Here is an 18129-nt window from a genome sequence, read left to right on the forward strand (position 1 = left end):
CCTTAAACACATCTATACTCTCTTACATGGTCCCTTGGTGCCCAAGGATACTCATTCACCCTAGTGCAGTTAACAGTATAGTCTGGGGCAGCATGGTTTCTCTTTAACCAGGGTGAGGCTGTACCCTGGAATTAAACCCCAAACCTTTGCCTCATCAGCACTCACTATGCCAACCTAAAACAGCTGGCAACCACCATCCAAGAACAATCTAGTTGACTGAGAGTGAAGAATAAAAGTGGAACACCTAGAGACAACTGCCAAATCTCAAGGACAGACATTCCAGGCCTGCATTTGGGAAAGAGGGCTAATAAAGTTCCAATCTTCTAGTCATTCAGTCAACAAGTAGTCATTAAATATTCTTGTGACCTATTCTCAAGTGGACATTGCCCCAGCACTGCAGGCAGAATAAAAATGCCCCCCAAAGAGAAGGAGAGTAATAGAAAAATGACAGGACGAGGAGCTAATCCTCCCTCCTGCTCACCACAGCATACAAGAATAAGGAGTGCAACTCATTGTTATATAAGAGTAAGGCTGAACAAAAGGCCCAGCTAAGTCAATGGTGGCATCTGCAGAATGTTATAAACCCAGGGCTAGAGGATGCCACTCAGCCATGCTAATAGATAAACTACTGAACACCCCCACAACACAGCTATTTCCAGACTCTCCTTATCATCTCTCCCATTAACTAAAAACAAAAATATTGCCTTCCATAACAAACAATTCTGACAGGTGGGCCTCTTCACATTCAAAAGTCTCTGTTTTAAGATAGTTCTGCTCTTAATGAAGTTCATACATTATTTTTGCACCAGTGTAGATAAGATATAGTAGGCAGGCCTCTACTTAGATTTTTGACTTGATATTAGTATTATACAAGCTGTATTTTACTCTTTATAATAAATAAAATACTGATATTTTAAAAATAATTATACATTTTGAACTTGGACAGGCTTCTAAAAAATGCCACTCACATAGAAGGATGGAAAGAACCCATGCAGTTTGTTTTTTTTTAACATCTTTATTGGAGTATAATTGCTTTACAATGGTGTGCTAGTTTCTGCTTTATAACAAAGTGAATCAGCTATACATATACATATATCCCCATATCTCTTCCCTCTTGCGTCTCCCTCCCACCCTCCCTATCCCACCCCTCTAGGTAGACACAACCCATGCAATTTTACAAATGCTGTTAGCACTGCTGTTATCTTGATCAAGAACTATGAAATGCACTCCATTTCAAATTTCAGAATGAACACAAACCAAGATTAAGTGCACCACTTATAGCTTCCCCACTGATTCCACTTTTGTAGCAAAAGCCTATAAAATTATCTGCAAAAGAAATTATCAACTGAGAGTGAGTACTTGAATACTGGGTATACCAGAGTCATGAAGGCAGGACAGCACCAGAGTTAAGATTTCAGATCAACAGCTCTAGAAACTATCTGGTGGAAACCAACAAGACAGCACCACAATGAACAAAGTACATCTAACAAGTTGGACAAGAGTGTCCTGCTTGGCCCCTTGGCAATGGGGGAGACCCCGCAAATTCTCCCACTGCAAAAACACCTAGAAATATGGATAAAATTATATAAGTATCCATTCGAAATGCACAACTGCTTTCACAAAAAAAAGTAAGAGAAATCCCCAAGGAGCAATGATGAAAGGCAAACTGAAAACACAAACAAATACTGCTGACACTACAGCAGTCCTAGGAGAAGAGGAGGGTGCCAGCCTTGCAGGGGATGGGATGGGGGACAGGGGGATAAAGAGATAATACCCTGGGCTCAAAGAAGCAAAAAGAAGGGACTGCGACCTCTACATAAGGCCAGGACGTTGAAGAGTTATACTCTTATGAAAGAGTGGTCTAGAAAAAAATCTAACCACCAACACAGAAGACAACATAAAATCTTGTGTCAATCTAGGTCAGAGGGGAGAAAAAAGGTATCCATCCAATGGGAGTCTGTAACCAGAAGTCTGCCCTCAAACCAATTTGAGGTTGAAATACATACTTACCTAGGCGGTTCAAGAAATTAACCAAAATTAACTGAGGCCCCAAGCAAGTGATACATCCTAGTTGCCTAGAAATAAATGTAAAACATCTCTTGCATATACCTCAACCTGGACCACCAAGATAAAGCCTTACTGAAGATGAGCTCACAATTCAAAAGTATAAACAGAGGAGGGACTAATCATACAAAAGCAAGAGCCAAGAGGGTCAGATTCCTAAAAATCTACCTATACTGTGAAGGGAGAACATTCTTGCAGGAATGCAACAGAAGGACATCAGGCTATTCTCTGCTCGGTAGCCTGTGCTCAACAAGGGGACTATTCCTAGGAAAGGCCAGTCAGCTGCAGGAAACTGATGGTACTGCTGCCTCAAAGCCTCCTTTCTTTGGGACTTCCCTGGTGGCACAGTGGTTAAGAATCTGCCTGCCAATGCAGGGAACACGGGTTCGAGTTCTGGTCCGGGAAGATCTCACATGCCGTGGAGCAACTAAGCCAGTGCACCACAACTACTGAGCCTGCGCTCTAGTGCCCGCGAGCAACAACTACTGAGCCCACGTGCCACAACTACTGAAGTCCACGTGCCTAGAGCCCGTGCTCCGCAACAAGAAGCCACCGCAATGAGAAGCCTGTGCACTGCAATGAAGAGTAGCCTCCGCTCGCCGCAACTAGAGAAAGCCCAAGTGCAGCAATGAAGACCCACAGCAGCCAAAAAAAAAAAAAAAAAGCCTCCTTTCCTTAAAAACAAGAGACGGGGGGCCCATGGGCACTGGTGTTAAGCAACCCTATAGACAAAAGGTCTGAATCTCAACAGAAAAGAATCTGAGACTGAGGAGGCTCAATCTTTATACATGTTCATGAAGCTCAATCCTGGCAACTTATGTAGGCTTCCCAAAGCATCTGAGACTGGCAATCAGACTGTGCTGTACAAGACTGAAAAGTCCTCTTTGTTCTCATCTCTAGACACTGCCTTCAGGTGTCCCACACCCTCCATTATCATCAACAAAATGGGAAGAAATAAAGCTTCCCGCTGGACTTCCCTGGTGGTCCAGTGGTTAAGACTCCACACTCCCAATGCAGGGGGCCCGGGTTTCATCCTGGGTCAGGGAACTAGATCCTGCACACCTCAACTAAAAAGATCCCTCATGTCACAACTAAAGATCCTACATGCCAACAACGAAGATCTGGTGCAGCCAAATAAATAAATATTTAAAAAAAAGCTTCCCTCATTTAGATTTGTAAAAAGGAATCAAACACATGATCCTCATGTGTTTCTTAATAGCATCCTATTATAAACATACAAATAACATATACTACATGCTCCCACAAAGCTGTGACTGTACCCTTTAAATTCTTTTTTCTCCCTATTATAACATCACATCTGGCCTAGTTTCTTCAACAGGCTATATCTGGTTTACCCAAGAAGCCATATATATCTATGATTTACTGAATCCTAATACAATTAATTAGCCTCTTTTTTAGAGGATTAAAGGAAAGGGCAGACACCAAGAGCCCCACTTATACTTCTGAGGTAATCCCTCTATTTCTAAGTCCTTACTCTATATTTGGTTAGGCATCCTAGATAACAAATCAATATCTTCAGTTACATATAAAGGAGGACCCCAAATCTACTGCATTCTGCTAACTGGGGCCCACACCACAGTGGGCATTTGTTGTTTTCCTGTGTAACGCAGACAGACAAATTGCTTCACTGCTTTGGGGAAGATACTCCTGACCTGTGGTAAGAACCTGAGTTCTTACCGGGTCCTGGTAGCAGTTTCAACTACTTCAGAAGGCTTGTATCTATATAACGCATTAACACTGGGATAAAGATGCTATAGCCAGTGGACAAACTCTGAAAAGCCCATCAGTAACTGAATCAATTATTTAATTTTGCTTTCCAAAAGCTGTCTCCCTCTGAGCTGACTCTAAACAACAGGAAGTAACTGATTTTTAAGGAAGATTTGAAAATAACCATAGCATGTCTAAAGAATTATGTGGACAGAACTTCATGATCTGTAGAGGACAAGCTGATACTCTGCCACCTAATAACTAATCCTCCCATATCTGGGCCTTTTCCAATGTCAGGGAAAGTCAATACTTTCATTATGTGCAGACTTAACAATCAGTTAAAACTCACTAAGATACTACTGAATGCTTACACACAGAAAAGAGTTTAAAAGGAATAAACGCTTCTCAGTGAAGTGATGAAGCAAATGTCATGGTATTCTACATTCGAACTGCTGACTCTGGTGATTTTTGATAAACACAAGGGGGCAGGGGAGTGGTGATGTGTAAAAACCATGACTTAGAAATCAAGAAGTTCTTTTACTAAAATGCATATTCTCTGTACCCGCACATAAAGAGGCTCTGAGATCTTGAATCAGGCTGTTCTATAAAGCTTCAGAGAAAGAACAGAAGAGATGATGACAGAACCAATAGTTGGAAAGCACATACACCATATGAAACCAAATCCATTACCTAAGGATTCAGCCTCCTAGCCAGGGTATTAGCCAACAAAGAATAGTGAACAGCAATAGAAGTCCACTTTAAAACAGGAGAAAGAGGACTTCCCTGGTGGTCCAGTGGGTAAGACTCTGCGCTCCCAATGCAGGGGGCCTAGGTTCGATCCCTGGTCAGGGGATTAGATCCTGCATGAGTACTGCAATTAGGACCCTGCATGCTACAATTGAAAAGATCCCGTGTGCTGCAACTAAAAGATGCCACATGCTGCAACGAAGATCCTGTGTGCCACAACTAAGACCCGGCACAGCCTAAATAAATAAATTTTTTTTTTTTAAGAAAGGGAGAAAAAAGATGGTTCCACAAAGATAGTTCTAATACATTCAAGTACTAAAATCAGAAAAACGTTTTTAATAACAGGTTACATCCCTCATGTCAGAAATTGACCATTACCTACTCTAAGTTATTAAAATTGACAAAACAGCTCACCAAGAAGAAAGTTTGGTGGTCTCTAGAATGTCTCTTTCTAGAGAGTGATACCTCCAAAACTTCTGCTCAGCTGAACAAAAACATATTAAACAACTACCATCTACTGGGGACACAAAGATAAAGAGCAAACACAGGTCAGGTCAGATCAAGCATTAAGAGGAATGAGGCCCAAAGCGAGTTTTGAAGAAAGAGTTGGACGGAGTTAGGTAATGGCAGGGTGGGTGGGGGGGTGGGGAGTTGGGTAGGGGATAGAGGGGACAAGATAATGGAGATGAATAGAGAAGAGGAGGGAAGAGTTCAAAGATAGGGAACTCTATGAACAATAATTGAGAGACAAGAAAGAGCAGAATGTGAAATTAAATCCAAGAAGGTTGTGTTACTAGAGCGTAAAGTAGGGAGTATGGGGGAAGAGTAGAAAATGAACCTGGAAAAGCAACAGGGCAAAGATCACGGAGCACCCTGTGTATGTTAAGGAGATTGGATATTATCCTACAAGGAAGATCAAAATAACATGATAAGCTCTGTCTTTTTTTTTTTTGCGGTACGCGGGCCTCTCACTGTCGTGGCCTCTCCCGTTGCGGAGCACAGGCTCCGGACGCGCACGCTCAGAGGCCGTGGCTTACAGGCCTAGCCGCTCCACGGCATGTGGGATCTTCCTGGACCAGGGCACGAACCCATGTCCCCTGCATCGGCAGGTGGACTCTCAACCACTGTACCACCAGGGAAGCCCGAGCTCTGTCTTTTATAAAGATCACTCTGCACCATAGAATGTTATAGAATATAAAAGCATAGGTATATGCAGTTTCAAACTGAAATCCCAACTCATTTTTTCAGTGTGACCTTAGGCAAGTCAATCTCTCTGGGCCACTGATTCCTCACCTGTAAATTGGAGGTACCCCTTACCTTCAAGGATTATTAAGAGAATGAGGTGGTGAAGGAATATAGTATAAATGTAAATTGTACTGTGAAATTACACAGTTCAGTATTTAGCACATTGTAAGTATCCAAAACATGGTCTGGAAGAGATATTTGCTGGAAGAAATTGTAAGATGGAATAAGAGAAGACAGGAAATAGCCAGTAAAAAAGCCAGAGGAAAGGCCAGATTTGAGAACTATTTAGGAGGTAAAATAAACAGGGCTAGTGGGTTACTATTCTTCAGGTGAAAAAGACACATAAGACTTCTCTTCCAGGTTTCCCTAACCAGGGCCTATGGTGCTGCTGTCAGTTCCTCCTCAGACACCAACCCAGACTGGAGGCCAGATGCTACAATATAGCCCAGCTTTTACTATCAGCACTGCTGAAAAGGCAACAAATATATCATGGAATGGGAACTCTTAGATGTCAAGAGAGACCCTAGTTAATGGTGCCATTTAACCAGAGCAAATTTACCTTTTCCTCATTTGGGGTAATGACACCTATACTTCAGATGCTGCAAGTATTCATGCAGCATATAAAACAGTAACATAATAAGGACTCAATAACTTAACACAACACAAACAAATCCTATGTAGATGTGAAGCTTATTTTACAGTGTCTCTCATGAAAACACTATAGCCTTATCACAGCTCCAGCCCACCTGGAAGTCCTGGTAGCTGAAATTGTACAATACACATCCGTGTGTTGGTTATCATACAGGCAACCGATGCCCCATTTAGGGAGAGCCTATTTTTATTTCTAAAATGTGTGTAACATCTTCCACCATAATATGTGCTATCTGGTTTCTAAACAAATAAAACTGGTTTCAGAGAGCTCATCTCTGGAAATAGCAGCTGGGATACTGTAGTTTTACCCAAAAGTTAAGTAAAAATTGGCCCCAAGCCCAGAAAACAGGCATTCCTCCCAGACAAAACTGGATAAACCAAGTCTACAAACAATGAGTGGATAAAATAGTAGGGAAGTAAAGACATGGAGAGAGCCGGAATAACCCACACCAAAAGGCCAACCCATAGTTCAAGAAGGGAACCAAGGAAGGCTTTAGAATGTACCAGTTCTGAAGCAGTCAGGTGAGGCAAAAGGTACCAAGTGTAAGACACCAAAGTTACTAAATGAAAAGTATCTGGAACATAGATATTCTCCCTGCTATGCCAAAGGTAAGATTTATGTAAGCAGTATGAACTAAATGCTCTATTCAGCTTAAGATTCAAGATTCCTTATGAGAGGTTAGGCAGCTGGAGAGATATAACCTGGGGAAGGAAGAATATCAATGGAGACAAAATTCAAACACAGTAAATGTGAAAAAGAGTTTCCACTTCAACAGGCTAATTTATTGATGCTGCTATTGTTTCACACATTTGATTTCTTATAAGGACTGTACTGATTATACATGTCACAAGGTATTACTTCCTACTTTCACTTATGAAATATTAACAGAAAAGAATCTTCAAAGGAGAAAAACTTGCCAAAATGCCCTTGACATGGAATTGTTCTTTAAGATGCTGCCAGAGCACATGGTTTTGATTAAAAACAAAACAAACAACAAAAAAAACCCCACAAGCCGTCCTCTAAACATCTAAAATGTTTTTTTTTAAAAAAACGTTTAATCTGAAATATTGACTGCAGAGTCAGTAGATGAAGGGCAAGTCTAACAGGGCCCAGCTGACAGATGAGACCAGGTCACAAGTCTCTGATAGAGGAATCTGTACTGAGAGCACCGATTGGGTCAATCAGTGAATTCTAATTTGCCCTAACCAGAGCTTGCAAGACAGACCTGGTGAGGTTCATGAAAAAATCTATTAATATATGAAACAGATGGCTCTGCCAAAGAGGTTTCTGACCTATTAGAGGAAAAGTCTTTCTGAGAACATAAAATAGATACAGTAGAGCAATTCAGGGGAAGATTTTCAAGACCATTTTTACAATATAATGTTGTATAAAAAGTGCAAAAAACTTATAAATATTTAGATCCCAATTTCAAAAATAGAATTACACATGTGCAAGTATTTATATATGCATAGGGGAAAAAAAAGACAAGAAAGAAATGCACCAAAAGGTTAACCATTTTTATCTGAGTGATAGTTTTACCAAAAAACTTATTACTTTCTTCTTTATTCTTTTGTTTTACAGTAATAGATAGGACTTTATAACTGTAAAATCAGTATCTTTATACATGTATTCTCTCTCCACAAAGTCAAACCATCAGTGAACAAATCCTGTTTGACCTCATCCCCCTCCTGAGCTGCATCGTATTTTTCAGGCTGTGACTGCTTTTATCCATAGCCATATCCAGTGACCAACAGGGCAAGCTCTCACACTGCCAACAAAAGTTCACTGGGTATCTATTACAAGGACCCCATCTTAGGCAGGGCTCACATGAGGGCCTAAAGCAGCACATAAAAAAGATCATCAGGGCTTCCCTGGTGGCACAGTCGTTGAGAGTCCGCCTGCTGATGCAGGGAACATGGGTTTGTGCCCTGGTCTGGGAAGATCCCACATGCTGCGGAGCGGCTGGGCCCGTAAGCCATGGCCACTGAGCCTGCACGTCCAGAGCCTGTGCTCCACAACGGGAGAGGCCACAACAGTGAGAGGCCCACGTACCACAAAAAAAAAAAAAAAAAAGAAAAGATCATCAATAGTTAAAGTCACCCTTGAAAAGCCTTTTCTATTATCCACATATAAATACAGTATGAATAGTTTTATGTATGCATTCCTGTAGATGTATATACCAAAAATATTTCCAAAAGCATATAATATTCAGAAATTAAACCTCTCATGTATCTTGCTGCTTGGACCAGTTCAGCAATTCTTCATTGGCCCTCAATTTTTCCTCCCCATCCCCTCACCGGTGAATACTTACCAACTCATCACCACACCACCTAAACAATTTCTGTTCTGCCAATGGTCAAGAATTCTTTACATTTATAAGTTTTGTCAATCTTATTAACTAACAGCACTGACTACATCCACTGCCTTTGGGTACTCACGGAGTAAAATGGTGAGTATAAATTACCCCACTATTTAAATCATTATTTCTGGGGACTTCCCCAGTGGTCCAGTGGTTAAGACTCTGCACTCCCAATGCAGGGGCCCAGGTTCGATCCCTGGTCAGGGAACTAGATCCCACATGCCGCAACTAAAGATCCCGCAAGCAGCAATGAAGATCCCACATGCCGCAAAAACAACCCGGTGCAGCCAAATAAATAAATATTAAAATCAGTCAATCAATCATTTTTTCTTACTCTCTCTTTTTCTTCCTTCTGCAATTTAAGCAAGGTAAAATGTTAGCTATAATTCCATTAAAAAATTAAAGCACCTTTTTATTGGGAGTGAAAAAAGGGAATCTTAGTGTTGTTAGGCTTAGTGTCAATCTACTTAAGGACATAGGTAAGATTACATTTATTGAGTGCCTTAATAAATGCACTTTATTAAGTGCATTAAGCACTTAATAAAGCAACTAAGCCCATGGGCGACAACTACTGAGCCTGCGCTCTAGAGCCCACGCGCCACAACTACTGAAGCCTGCGCGCCTAGAGCGTGTGCTCACAACAAGAGAAGCCACCGCAATGAGAAGCCCGGAGGAGGCAAACCTTGAGGCAACCCCTGAAGCAAGGCAGAATTAGACAAGTGAGGGGGGGAGGAGAAGACATTCCACACAGGAGTCATGACTTGGATCTGAGATGCACTGAAAAGGCAGAAAGTGTCTGGTTTTCTGGAAAGGGAGATAAAATGATTCATCAGTAAGTACTGATTGGGACTTCCCTGGTGGCACAGTGGTTAAGAATCCACCTGCCAATGCAGGAGACACAGGTTCGAGCCCTGGTCCATGAAGATCCCACATGCCGCGGAGCAACTAAGCCCATGGGTGACAACTTCTGAGCCTGCGCTCTGGAGTCCACGTGCCACAACTACTGAAGCCTGTGCGCCTAGAGCGCATGCTCACAACAAGAGAAGCTACCACAATGAGAAGCCCGCACACCACAACGAACAGTAATAACCCCTGCTTGCCGCAACTAGAGAAAGCCCGCGCGCAGCAACGAAGACCCAACGCAGCCAAAAATAAATAAATAAAATAATTAATCAAAAAACAAAAACAAAAAAAAGAAAGGAAATGTTCTGGAATTATATAGTGGTGATGGTTGCATAACCTTGTGAATATACTAAAAATCACTGAATTAAAACACTTTAAAATGGTGGAAATTTATGGTATGTGAATTATATTTCAAAGGAAGGGAGGGAGGGAGGAAGGAAAAGGTTCTACAGGACAGAGAAGGAAATAATTTTGCCTGGAAAGGCTGGTGAAGACTTCTCAGAGGAGGCAACAGATCTGAACGTCAAAGGACAATCTCTTCTTTCCTTAAAAAGAGACAGATGGAAATAGAGACACAGATGTAGAGAACAAACGTATGGACACCAAGGGGGGAAAGTGGCGGGGGTGGTGGGGCAGTGGTGTGATGAATTGGGAGATTGGGATTGACATGTATACACTAATACGTATAAAATGTATAACTAATAAGAACCTGCTGTATAAAATTCAAAAAAAAAAAGAAGAGACTGATGAAGTCATTCAGAGAGAGGGAATGACATATGCAGAAGTACAGTTCCATAGGAATAGAGGCTGGGGGAGTAAATGGGGAAACTGTGAGAAGTAGACAGGCCAGATCTTGATCCAGCAGTCTCCGGAGGACTTTGTTTAGGAGTCTGAACTTCGTCCTATATAAAAATTGGCAAATATGTGGCACTTGGCACCACTCTCCTGTCTGCACCTCTGGCAGACATAACTATTATGCCATCGAGCCCTTCTCTGCTGAGCTCAGAAGTGGCCTCAGTATCTGTCTCCATGCAATCCTTCCCACAGTCCATGTGCCCCCAGTGGGAGCCACTAAAGGGTCTCAAGCAGGGAAGTGGCATCATCTGAATTCCCAATTTAAAAAGAACACTGGTGGGACTTCCCTAGTGGCGCAGCGGTTAAGATTCCACACTTCTAATGCACGGGGCCCGGGTTCGATCCCTGGTCAGGGAACTAGATCCCACATGCATGCCACAACTAAGGAGCCCGCCTGCCTCAACTAAGACCTAATGCAACCAAATAAATAAATATTAAAAAAAAAAAAAGAACACTGGTAACTATGTGGAGCACTATTTGAAAACTGGCTTTAGGAACCCCAGCTACAGGAAAAGCAGAAGGATTTTTAACTGGAGAGAAATGGGTGATAGACAACGCTTTCAGAAGGACTATAAAAATGAGAGAAGGCCCTGGGTTAAGAGGAAAGAAACCAGAAAGAGTGGAGAAGGGGTAAGGCATTAGCAAGGAAAAGTCACAGGAAGGAAAAGGAAAACTTATATATGAATCTGAGGCTTGAAGTCTGTCATACCCTTCACCAAAATCAGAAAGAACAGTAGAGGGATAGCTGGTTTGGTGGGGAGAAATGAAAAAATCCATGCAAGATATTTGATAAGTGCTAGAAAATAAACATAAAAGAGCCAACTGGTAGTAAACATGCTTTGGACAGGAAAGCAGCACACCAGGGAAGAATAAAGGCTCTGGGACGAGATGGCCTGGGTCAGAGTCCCAGCACTGCCACTTTGTATCTAAGGAATACTAAAGAAGTTACTTAATTTCTCTAAACCTAGATTTCTTTATTTATAAAATGAGAAGAATAACAGTACATATGTAAGATTTTTTTTTTAATTAAGTGAAAAAAATAATTAGCATATTGCCTAGCACACAGTAAGTTAGCTTTCAATTAATGTTGGTGATTACCTTTAGCTACTCCATGATGACAGTATGTAGTATGACCAGCTATGCTTTGGAGAAGCTAAACTGTATTACCCAAAGAGTTGGAAAATCTTCCCAACTCTGAGATAGGACAGGAAAGCAGAGGATTCTTTGAATTTTGAGGTCAAGGAATTAGTACCATTTGAAAAGCTCGGCCTTTTAGGTTTAAAAACAATTCCTTGGGCTTCCCTGGTGGCGCAGTGGTTAAAAATCCACCTACCAATGCAGGGGACATGGGTTCCAGCCCTGGTCCGGGAAGATCCCACATGCCGTGGAGCAACTAAGCCCTTGTGCCACAACTACTTAGTCTGCGCTCTAGAGCCTGCGTGCCTCAACTACTGAAGCCCATGCGCCTAGAGCCCGTGCTCCGCAACAAAAGAAGCCACCGCAACGAGAAGCCCGCGCACTGCAATGAAGAGTAGCCCCCACTCACTGCAACTAGAGAAAGCCTGCGTGCAGCAACGAAGACCCAATGCAGCCAAAAATAAATAAATAAATAAATTTATTAAAAAATAAATAAAGGGCTTCCCTGGGGTGCAGTGGTTGAGAGTCCGCCTGCCGATGCAGGGGACACGGGTTAGTGCCCCGGTCCGGGAAGATCTCACATGCTGAGGAGCGGCTAGACCCGTGAGCCATGGCCGCTGGGCCTGCGCGTCCGGAGCCTGTGCTCCGCAACGGGAGAGGCCACAACAGGGAGAGGCCCACGTACTGCAAAAAAATAAAAAAATAAAAAATAAATAAAATAAAAAATTTCCTTAAGTGTTCTTAACTTGAAGCAAAGTCTACTTTAGCTCAGTCACTTATTCAATCAGTATTTATTGCAAACTCTTAGTACAAAGAATTGTGCTGGACACTGTAGGATGCAAAATTACACGCAGTGTAAACGTGGTACCCATCCTCAAGAAGATTACACTAGGAGGGAAGAAAAGCTTACACACACAAATAGCTGAAGCACCAGGCATACTGTGAAATGTTACTGATGCACTGCCAGTCATGAGAGTCAGAAGAGGGAGGACTCACTTCCAATGTGGATGAAGCTGTCACCTGAACTTAGTCTAGAAAGATGGTCAGAAATTCAATCGGCCAGAACACAGGTTCAGGAGAAACAATGTGAATAGAACAGCCAAAGAAAACAATGTGAATACAGACACAAAGCTGAAAAGTGCTAAATGTATGTTTCTGGAAGAGCCAGGAGTCAGGATTAACTGAAGAACTAGCCACAAGATAACTGGCCCTATGTTGAAGACAAATGAAAGGGAAAAGCCATAGGATGAAGCCTGGATATCCTGAGAGAGGCCAGATGGGAAAGGCCAGAAACTTGTTTGGGGAGTAGAATGATGCATGTGGTCCCACATATGCTAAGCAAGACATTTCTGAAACCACCTTCTCACAGCTGAGAGGATTTTAAAGCTGCACAGGACTTCAGACTCTAATCCAGCCCTACCATCCTTCTGACTGAGGACACCAAGATCAAGAGAGGTGACTGAACTGCCCAAGCCATGGAGTTAGTGGCAAGATTGAGTGAAGCCCTGGTGGGCAGACTCAGTTCAGGGCACTTTACACTCATTCCCATGACCAGAAAGACATGTCTAAAAGCCAGGATGAAATGTGGGTTTGTTGCTTGGTAAAGAAACCAGGGTTACAGAATTGAGTCACTTGGATAGCCTGAAGTGGTGGGAGTGAAAGAGCTAGATTTCTGAGGGTCAGGCTACAGAGGGAATAGAAAAGGAAAAACAACAAACCTGGGTTACATCCACATCCAGGAGGAAAAAGGAAGGGGTTTTTAAACATCTGAGAGGCAGGCAGAGAATCAGGATAGTGCAGAATCTTAGAAGCCAAGGTCACTGTCTCCTCTTCAGCTGACAGATATGTGTTCCATAAATATCTGCTGAATGAATGGATAGATGAAGACAGAGTAAATGCAAAAAATGTTTGAGCCCCCACGTAGGTAAAGCACAGTGCTAAGCACTTCATATGAGAATAAATGAGGTAACCTCACAACCACCCTATTAGGCAGCATTATCATCATTATCTCACTGCATTTCAAGATGAGAAAACAAGTTTAAAAATTGCCCAAGTTAAACAGCAAGTATCAGAGCCAGGATTATATATCAAGTCCTCACTATTAAGGAAACGTTAATTTTTATCAGGGTAGAAAATGGCAAGGTAATGGTGTTTAAGAAAAAAATATTCTTATTAGTTAGAGACACATACTCAGTAACAAAGTCTGAGATTTAGCTTTAAAATATGCCAATAACAGCAAAAAAAGGTGGGAAGGACAATTGAAAGAAAAAATTGGGGAAATATTGGTCACTATTGAAATTGAGTGATGGGTCCATGGGGTTCATTATACTATACTCCCTGCTGTTGTATGTTTGAAATTTTCCATAATAAAAAGTCCACTCATATGCAGCTTCCCTCCCTGCAAAGATGGTAGGGAATGGGGAATTAGTCAAAACAAGGGAGAACAAACATCAAGAAAAAAATTTTTGTCTGGGCAACAAGGAATTCACTCAGAGATAGTATTCAGGAGAAAAACAGGACCAGAAGCCAGACCACAAAGGATTAAGAGATATAGATAAAGCAAGTAGTGAGGAAATGGCAGTAAAACTGCATTTTAGATAAAAGGGACAGGAAGGAGAGGGCTAGGATGGCATGAGAGGTCAAGTTACATGGTTCTACCTTGTATGTAGGTAAAAACAAAAAGGGGAGGGAGGGAGGATAGGAAGATGCTAGAAAGAAGATAACTGAGTAATCAATTAATTGATCAATCAATCTATATATGAAACAAAAACATGAAAAGATGCTCATCACTTACATTTAAGGAAATGTAAATAAAAGTTATCTAGGTTTTAATTGTCAAAGATTAAACTTATTGACAATGTTCAGTGTTAGAGGAGAAATATAAATTGATATAATCTTTCAAAAGTTATGTGACAGGGCTTCCCTGGTGGCGCGGTGGTTGAGAGTCCGCCTGCCGATGCAGGGGACACGGGCTGGTCCGGGAAGATCCCACATGCCGCGGAGCGGCTGGGCCTGTGAGCCATGGCCTGCGCGCCCGGAGCCTGTGCTCCGCAACAGGAGAGGCCACAACAGTGAGAGGCCCACATACCGCCAAAAAAAAAAAAAAAAAGTTATGTGATAATATCTAGTAAAATTTTAAACATGCATAACTTTTGACACAGAAACTCCACTTGTAGGAATTTATCCTAAGAAGTATACAGAGTACAGAAAATACGAAGATATATTTACAAGGATGCTTGTAACTGCAGAGAAAAAGAAACAAATGGCTATCACCAGGGGACTAGGAAAATTGATAGAAATTAACTACGTAACTATTAAAAGATAGATATGTGTACGAAACATGGGAAAATGCCCAAAATAAAGGCATTACATGAAGACAGCAAATTATAGAAAAGTAGATATACTGTTATTCCATTTCTGTAAAAAGGAATTACTTTATCTCACACACATACAGAAGCACAAATACATCCATGTCAGCATACACGGTGGAAAAAAGTGTGGATATATATAAACCAAATTCATGATAGTGGTTAACATTGAGACATGGGATTATGGGTTCCTTTCCTTATTTAAAAATGCCTCCGGGGAGGGGGAAGGGTAAACTGAAAAAACTTTAAAAAAATAAATAAAATAAAATAAAAATAAAAATGCCTGAATTTTACTGTGCTCATATATTACTTGCATAATCAGGAAAAAAGTCAAGGAATTTCCAAAAGCAAGAGTAATGAAAGTGCCATAATAGAAAGGAAAGGGGAAAAAATTAGTGAGCACAAGCCCTAAAGTGAAGTCACAGGTCAAGAATAAGGCAGACAGAGAGCAGGTCTAGGGCCTGAGGGAAAAACAGCCTTGCAAAACGTGCAAGCAGCTGCTGTGGGAACTGGGACCCTGAGAATGCAACACAAGAGCACCCGGAGGGGCAGAGGCAGCTCAACTGAAGTGAGGCAGTGGGAACTGCTGACAACCAAAGCAGCCCATTTTCCTGACTCCCCAGAAACACTGGGCAGCCTAGGGGCAGCGAAAGAAGCCAGGGGAGAGAATTCAGGGTTGGCAACTGGCAGAGTGCAAAGGTTCAAGCAGGTTCTCAGACCTGGGGAGGGCAGCAATGTAACTGTGGACCATGGCAAACCAGCATCCAAACTAAGGTGGGAGGTGGGTGAAATAGTAGAGAAGAGAAAGGTAGAGAGATAGGGTGGGGGAAGACAGTGAGAGTGGATGGCACAATGAGAACAAAGAGCCTAAGCTCAATCCAGAATCACACTTAAAGGATTCTTTCCCAAATTTCCATTTTTCTTCCAATTTCTAAACATCATCACATTAGGAGGAAGATCCCAATTTGTGTCACTGGGCTTCAAGGGCAAAAACTCTCCACCTGGTTTTGGGTGTTTCTCATAACCCGTAAGGGATCTGTGAGGAAGGTGGAGGCTCCATCTAGGTTCCCCCCACACCCAGCTCTTGCAGAGTTACTAGGCTGCTGTTAATAGAGCAGAAGCTCTACTCCCTGTGTGGCACTACCTTCTTTGTGTGTATCCTCTACTGGCCAGAAGCCTGGAATAAGGAGTGACTGTCACCCCCAAACCGAAGCCCTAACAATATCTCATGAGGACGTTAAAAAAGGCCCTAAACTTAGAAAACCTGGCATCAAGTCCCACCTTTTTTTCTTATTGTCTTTGTGAACTTGAAAGCAAGCCACTTCACCTCTTTGTGTTTGCTTCTTCATCTATAAAATGGGGATATCTGCCTAACAGTGTTGCTGGGAGGATGTAGTAAAGTAAAATGTACATCAAAGTGTTTTATGAAACAATAATATCATACATATGAAAGGTATACGTATACTTATCATAGTAAAGCAAACACTTTTCAATTCTACCTATATATCACTTTCATCAATGGTGCTATAAAACCATAAATGGGTGCTAGCACCTTCAATGTGCCTATGCTGGCTGAAATTGTCCATGTTTTTATTGCTTTTAACCTATATAACAATTTTCTTCACAAGATTTCAACACTGCTCACAAATTTCTTCAATTTAACAGTTGCTTGCCACATTTAAAGTGCCTTATGCTTTGTCTCGTTTTCCTTTTTATCTCATGTCAATTTTTATCTTTAACTACAGTTACTTTTCATGCTTCCCTTTTCTTCAGTCTGTTATGTTTGTCACCTACATGAAAGAATAACCGCATTAGGTAGGCTTCAATAGAGTTCCTTACACCTGGACAGTGGGATTCCTATGTGGTCTGATCAGCCATGAAAATTAATTCAAAGTAATTTAGGTAGTATATTCTCAAGTTATTTTACCACTAAGAAGAACCAAGAGGGTGATTAAATGAATTGGCACAATTCCATTACTTCTAGGTTAATAACTCAGAACACAGAGCTTCCTAACAAAGAACTAATATATCAATTTCAGTGTTAGTACAGTATTAGGCTGAACAAAGGACTAATACAGATAATTTCATAATCACTGAGTTCAAATTCCTAAATAAAGTTTGGGCAAATGATCTTATATCCTGAATATGGCCACATTGAGCTCAGCTGGATCTTCAAAAAGTCCATCAGCTGACAAAAGTCACAACATCCTAGTGTTAAATCCATTACCTACACCCAGGCTGGAAGTAGCTGTCTAGAGACCTTGTAGCCCAAACTGACTAGTCACTGTTCTTCACACGAGGACAAATTGCTCAGAGCAGTAAATGGCCAGTGGAAGATCTAGATAATACCCATAAAGAACTGTCACATTCTCTTCCAAGGGAAACTTTTGCCAAGACCCAAAGAGAGCAAGTAATAGCTCCCCAGCATCAAAACCATAAACATATGGAATAAGCAACACATTTTCACAGCAAAATTACGTATTATGTATTTTAGCAACCTGGAAATACAAAGGTAGAAGCACTGCTTCAGCCAGGGTCTGAGGCACCCATGAAATAAGAACTCTCATCACATCACCAGCTCCACAAGGAATGATTTCATGATATTTTACATGCAGAGGTCATTCATTTCTTCACTAAACATTTATTGAGTAGCTACTTCTGTATCAGAAATGTTTAGATACTGGGATATAGAGTTAAACAAGACGAGGTCCTGCCCTCACGTAGGTCACAACATAGGCACAGAAAACACACAAAAATACCCAAAGTTAAGAGTACAGTGATTATGAAAGAAGCTTTCACAGATTGCAATGCCATACAAAGGAAAGGCATTCAGCCTAATCTGGGAAGAATCAAGGAAGAGTTTTAAGTGATGGTGCCTGAATTCCTAGTAAATTCAAGCCTAAGAGTCAAACAAGCACTAGAACAGGAGGAAAATTAGTAGGAGAAATAGCCTGAGAATGCTGGGACATTCAAGGAGCTCACTATAACTGGAGCCTAAAGTGACAGAGGAGGGCTTCCCTGGTGACGCAGTGGTTGAGAGTCCACCTGCCGATGCAGGGGACACGGGTTCG

General features: G+C 41.6%; 1 protein-coding gene across 1 annotated transcript in view; it reads right to left on the reverse strand.

The window, feature by feature from the left end:
• Positions 1–18129, reverse strand: part of RAD54L2 (RAD54 like 2) — an 86756-nt gene that overhangs the window by 64415 nt on the left and 4212 nt on the right. The window contains exon 3 of the mRNA XM_060164022.1: positions 13409–13554. The gene's annotated coding sequence lies outside the window, so the exon portion shown is untranslated. The remainder of the gene's footprint in view (positions 1–13408; positions 13555–18129) is intronic.

The sequence above is a fragment of the Lagenorhynchus albirostris genome, chromosome 10, assembly GCF_949774975.1.
Source record: "Lagenorhynchus albirostris chromosome 10, mLagAlb1.1, whole genome shotgun sequence".
Lineage (NCBI taxonomy): Eukaryota > Metazoa > Chordata > Mammalia > Artiodactyla > Delphinidae > Lagenorhynchus > Lagenorhynchus albirostris.